Below are 6,448 nucleotides of genomic sequence, written 5' to 3' on the forward strand. Positions count from 1 at the left end.
AAGCCAGCATTCTCACTCATCCTTAAGCTGGGACCAGACTCCACGTTCTGGCCTGTTCTAGATGAACTCAGGGCAATTGCTGGAGACCGCAAGGCCAGGGGAGGACGGTGGTGACAGTGTAGTGGCAGTGGGGATGAGAGAGAAAGAAGTAGACTGGAGAGATGGTGGTACATGGAATTGAAAGGACTGGATGTGGAAGGTGAGGGATTCAGAGGGATCAAAGATGTCTGGCTGGGTGACCAGTGGGTGGGAATGCCACTCGTTGAGATAGGAACACAGGAGAAGAAAGAGGCTCAGGGGATATCATAATCGCATTTGAGGCCTGTGGGGTGGCTACGCCCGTGTGACAGCCTGGCCCACTAGTTCAGAGCAGATGAGGGACCGAACCCATGAGAGAGGTCTGGGTGGAGGCCCAACTGGGAGTCACCAAATCCCACGGAGATGGTAACAAAACCCTCAGGATAGAAGAGATTGTCTAAAGCGTCTGTGGCCAACAAGACCCCTGCTGGGGTGAGGGCACAGAGGCCTCCTCTGACCCTTCCGACCAACCTAGGTCCCCAGGAATCGTCTGCACTATTTCCCCGCCGCCACACGTGCTCATCTAGCGTGACTAACTAGTCCCGTTTGCCCAGGACTTCCCTGATGTTAAAACCGAGGGTCCTGTGTCCTGGAGACCTGTCAGTCCCAGGCAAACCAAGGCAAAGCAGGACACGTGGCCACCTTTGGCTTTTCTCACTTTTAAGAATTTGGTTAGCGTCTGACTTCCCTAGTCAATGGGAATAGCATTTAAGAGTCAGAGGAAGGAGCATCCTCCAGGAGGAGCCAGGAAGGGAGGGGGAAAACCTCAGGGAAGCCTCTTGGATCTCTTTTGTCCCAGGAAATTGGCACAACCCGGATCTGGTGGCCCGGGTTCTGGGAGCGGTTTGGCCTTCCAGGTTCCCCGGGGCCACTCTTCCCCATCCCCATCCCTCTTTCTCCCCGCGGAGGCCATCAGCTTCCCGGACATGCCACAGATCCCTCCTTGCGGCCCCACAAGGTGGCGCTGTGCCCAACACCAGCCAGGCCTCTGCCCAGCTGGGCAGAGGGGCCTGGAGAGCCTCTGGCCAGCCCGCTGAGCCTGCTCCCCCATCCCTCTCTGAGGCCTTGGGCGCTTGGGAGCCGTCCGGTGGAAGAAGACGCCCCGAAACACCCACAGTCTGCACAGGCTTTCTCTCTCACCAGGCACACATCTGCTCAGACACACTCCCCTGCCCACATAGACCCCAAACACGCTCGACCCTGCAGCCCTGCAGGAACATGCTGGGCAGAGCCAGGACGGACCTGAAGGGTTATCACTTCCGGTCCCTCTGGAGATGGCACCCGCACACGCATGGGAACATCCATCCAGGAACAGGCACGCAGGGCTACCTCCTGCGGTCAGGTGCCCTTCCCTCACCCTAGCTTCCCTCGGCCCGAGCTTTCTCTCTTTCTCCACAACCCCTGCCATGCCTCCCTCGCTGCCCTACGATGGGGATCAGATAAGACACTGGAAGAGATGGGGTTTCATGAGAGTGCGGTGGGGGTAACGTTAGACACACACATAGATGCTCTCAAACACACCCAGATACACCTGCACACGCAGCAACACGCAGCCCCTCACACCTGTGCCCCAGCCACACACGAGAGAGCTCATGTGCAGCTATGCATGTGAAGCAGTACAAGGACCCACGGCCCACGAACTCACCCTGCTGTGCAGACCGGCAGGCCTGGTCCGGACACCTGATGCCCAGCGGGCCCCTCCTTCCCTTTTGCTATGAAACGGAGCTGGCAAAGAGGCCCAGCGCCCAGGCAGGGCCTCCCCACACCTCCAGACTGCACCCCAGTCAGCCCCGAGTTCGGCTCTGGCTAGAAATAAGCTCCTGCAGCCCGTCCCCACCTCAGGCCCGGGTTCCAGCTCCCGCTGCACTGCCTGTGTGACCTCAGGCAAGGCCTTCCACTCTCCGGTCCCTTCCCTGTTCCCTGAGGCTGGATTGTCCTCTATCAGATGTTAAGGGGTCGTGGGGGTACTGGAAGGACTTGGGCAGTGGAAGATGAGCTGGCCTAGAGGGTCTGGCCACCTAAATCGGAACTCCCATTCCACCTGAGCCTGGGTGACCTGGGACACTGAGAAACCTTTCCCGGGGTTTGTAAGGAGACCCACACAGGGCCTGGTACGCCCAGAGGCATATGGGAAATCTTTGCTTCCTTTATTGCAGGGAATCCTCATTTTGTGGCAGGGATTATATAGAAGGGGAGACTGTACAAAAGAAAGGATTTCTATACCCCTGAGCTGGAGGTGCCTAATGACAGGAAGCTGCGTTCCAGAGAAAGGGAGTGAGCACGTCTCAGAGCCCACCTGGCTCCTTCTCACCCCACCCCTGCCCCCAGCCCGGCACCAGGACTGTGAGCTCCTTCTCCATGCTAGGGGGTAAGCAAATCTGGGGAGGACTGGGTGTCCAGGAGCACAAGGCTGTGACCTGGGTGCTCTTGTGCGTGTGTGTGCACACGTGTGTGTGCCTGTGCAGGCAGCTGTGTCCCCACGTGGCTGAGAGTGTGTGCAAAATCGCTCAACTGAGCCTGTGGCTTCAGTTCAAATCCCAAGGACACTTGCGGACTCTGTGACCTTACCCAAGTTACTTCACCTTTCTGTGCCTCGGTTTCCTCACCTATAAGACGGAGATTTTGATAATAAAATGTAAATAATAGGCCTCGCAGGGATGAAAGAGACGATGTGTATAAAAAGTAGCTAGCCAAGCACCTGGTGGCACGTGGTTAGTGTTCAAAAACCTCTCAGCTGCTATTTCATGTAACGTAGCTGGCACTGTGTATTTATTCATTCATTCATTCATTCATTCATTCATCTTTATTCATTAACTGGCTCCATCTCTGTGCCAGGCCAGCCTTGTGCTAGAGACTGAGGATACAGAAGTGAACTGGATAAGGTCCTTGCCCTCCAGGAGCTTCCAGAAGGATGGGGGAGACAGATCTGAACCCCAACAGCAACAGTAGAGCAGATGTTGAGAGAGGCAGCTGGGAGATAGGGGAGGGGCAAAGAGGTCCCTGGGAAAGGAGGGGAGCCACCCCCGGGTACGCCCACACTCTGCGCACCAGCCCCGTTGGAGTATTCCCTGTTTCCTGTCTGCCTTTCTCCTACCTCCAGGCCTTTGCTCACGCTTTCCTTGGCCCAGAAAGCCCCCCTCCCGAGTTCTGCCTGGTCACTGCTATGCATTTTTGAAAGGACCTCAGTGGCACCTCCTATGACCACTCTTGGCTTTACCCACCGCATTCGTCAGAGATGGGCCATTTAGTCGATGTGTGTCCGGCACGTGCCACCTCCTGGGGCCACTTGTTTCTGACCCTAGAGCGCCCTCCCTCTGTGACCTTGAGCATTGCACTTCACCTCTCAGGCCTCAGTTTCTGCCTCTGTAAAATGGGCAGCACCTTTTTCTCAGGACAGGTGCGAGGATCAAAAGCCAGAACGTTTGGGGAAAGCACTTTGCAAACTATAAATCACTGGGCGCCCGTCCAGGAGAGTTTTTATTCAAACAGCTTCCTTTCTTCTCCTGGGTGTGAGCCAAAAGGTGTGTATACCTCACAGGCTCGGGCTGCATTTACCTGGAGCTCAGGTGTGGGGCAGTTTCTGTTTGGGGTTTGTGTTTGATCTCAAAGACAGGGAAACTCCCTCACCCAGGTGATATGGGTGGGCCTGATCCACAGAGTTGCCAGGGGAATCCCAAGGTTTGTGGGCCCTGATTGCCCCCCGTCGTGATCAGACAGAAACTCATCCCCCGGGGAAGGAGGAAGGGCTTTGAGATGGTGCTGCAGGGACAGGGTGTCCCTTGGAATCAGGTAACCTGGGTGTGATTCTGGCTCCTCTGGGTGACCTGAAACCAATCACCTTCTCTCCAAGCTTCAGCTATAAAGCCAGTATACCGGATTTATGATTTGGGGAGCCCTTTGTACATAGGAATCCCGAGGGCACCAAACGGGGCCCAAGAGCCGACATGGCCACTGTGTGGGAAGTCTCTTGAAGTTAGGCTGTGTCCCCACCTGCCTTCCCGGCCTTGTCACCTCCACTGTCTCCTCCCACTCTGTGCTGTAGCCACCTGGTGAATTTGGGGTTCCCTCGAATCTCTAATCTCCAGCCATTGCCTGCCCGAAATGCCCTTTCTCCCTGCGTCTCCCCACTGTCACCAGTTTAATGTCTTCTCGTTCCCCAGCACCCTGCCCGGGGCATCACTGCCTCCAGGGACTCAGGCTGCTTCCAGGCACTGTGGGGTTTCCTCGTCTATCCACCTGCTTTGCGTCACTGTTGGTTTAGGGGAGGCCTACCCACACCGCTTGCATTGGCACTGTCTCCCCAACACTTACCAGTTCAGTGCTAGGCACTCAAAGGCATGAATAAATACCCCTGAAGTCCTCAGCACAGAGAGCAGGGGGGCCATCCGGGCAGAGTCCATGTGGTTTCGATTTCGTGAAAAGAGCCCCCGGAAGGAACTGGATTCAGGTCCCCACTCCACCAGCTACCAGTTGCGTGGTCTCTGGCAAAGCCATCAGCTAGACTGAGCCTCGGCTTCCTTGTTTGTTAAGCGGAGTGGTTCTGAGGACTAGAGCGGTTAAATGCCTGTGTTCCCCCAAGGGGCTCAGGGAATGGGAGCCGTCACTGTCTAGCTCCAATTCTGCGAGCGCTTTCAAGGGCAGGGGTATCACGGCTCCCTCCAGAGCCACAGCCACGGGAGCTCAGGGAAGCAGTAGGATGCAGGCCCAGGCAGGGCCAGGGTGCAGAGATACAGCTGGGGCAGCCTTCCCCGAAGTGCCCGCTGCTCCTGGAGTCCGGGCGGCCTTGGAGGAAGCCAGCAGAGGGCAGTGAGCCCCACTGATTTTCCAGGAGGAAAGCCAGCCGGGGCCTCGTTGACTTTGGAGGGGAATGTGGAACAGCCCTGGGGGGCCCTGAGGCTCAGTGTCCAGGGCAGCCGGGCCTGGCTCGGGCACTGTGTGTTCCAGCGACTGCGTGGGCAGAACCGGTGGCCGGGGACGCCACGGGTCCCAGAAGTCTCCCCTGGGAGAAGCCTCGGGTTCTGACAAAGCATCCGTGATGGGCAGCAGTTTGTCAGGGCCTCTCCGAGACCTCAGGAGCCCAGAACCCATTTTACAGCCTCACGCTGAGACTGGGCAACACTTCCCAAGCTCAGGCCCTGCACCGAGCATCGTGCCAAGAAGTGTTAGGGCCACTGGTTAGGAGCGGGGACTCTGAAGTCAGACCACCTGTTTTGAGGCCTGGTGGCACCACTCACCAGCCATGTGACCGTGGATGAGATACACAGCCTCTGTGCCTCAGCTCCTCTGTCGTGAGGACTAGACAAGCTAGCGCATAGGAAGTGTCTAGAGTGATTCCTGGCTCTCAGCATTAGTCTTCACCCGACGGGAGCTATTAGGTGTGAGACCTCAAGCAAGTTACTTGACTTCTCAGTGCCTCAGTTTCCTCATCTGTGAAATGGGATGCATAACAGTACTCCCCTCATAGCATTAGTGCGAGGAATTAAATGAATTTAATTTATGGAATGTGCTTAGATCCTGAGAATAACACCAAGCGCAAAGTGCTCAATAGTAACGTCTAACATGTATCTTGTTACAGCTACAAATGCGAGTTACGGTTGTGACCTGTTTCTGTTGGCTCCTCCACCTGCTCTAGTAAAAGACCTGGGCTTTGCAGGCAGATCTGCTGCCTGGATTTGAATCCCACCTGGACTATTTCTTAGAGGGAATTATTACAGTTACTATTTAGAGAATTTATATATATGTATAGTTTAAATGTTTATTTACCTTTGAGACAGAGAGAGACAGAGTGTGAGTGGGGGAGGGGCCGAGAGAGAGGGAGACCCAGAATCCGAAGCAGGCTCCAGGCTCCGAGCTGTCAGTATAGAGCCCGATGTGGGGCTCGAACTCACGAGCCATGAGATCATGACCTGAACCAAGGTGCCCCAATAGAATTAAATAGAATTAAAGGAGAACATAAATGTAAAACCCTTTTTGAACAATGCCTGGCATAGAGTACATTTCAATAAATGTTCCAGCTATTATTCCCACTTGACAGACGAGAAAACCAACTTGGGAGAGGTTATGGAAAGCTAGTGGCAGAGCCAGAGCCAGGTCCTGGGTCCTGGTGGGTGCCGGGGTTGGTGGGGGGGGCTCCCTTTTGAAGGAGGGCTGGAGATGGTGGGATTAGCCGACCAACACTACTGGGCCAGGAGGTGGCAGAGACAGCCATGAGCCCAGGGCTCGGCTCACTGTGCCAATGTGTGCCCAGACAGCACACCTAGTGCCAACAGATTAAGAGCCTTTCTGTATGGGCGGATGTCCCAGGAGAAGACATCGATGGCAGGCCCTGTTGGTCCAATGGGTGTCTTCGTTCGGAGCCCAAGGACACAGA

Source organism: Leopardus geoffroyi, chromosome C1, assembly GCF_018350155.1.
Source record: "Leopardus geoffroyi isolate Oge1 chromosome C1, O.geoffroyi_Oge1_pat1.0, whole genome shotgun sequence".
Taxonomy (NCBI): Eukaryota; Metazoa; Chordata; class Mammalia; order Carnivora; family Felidae; genus Leopardus; species Leopardus geoffroyi.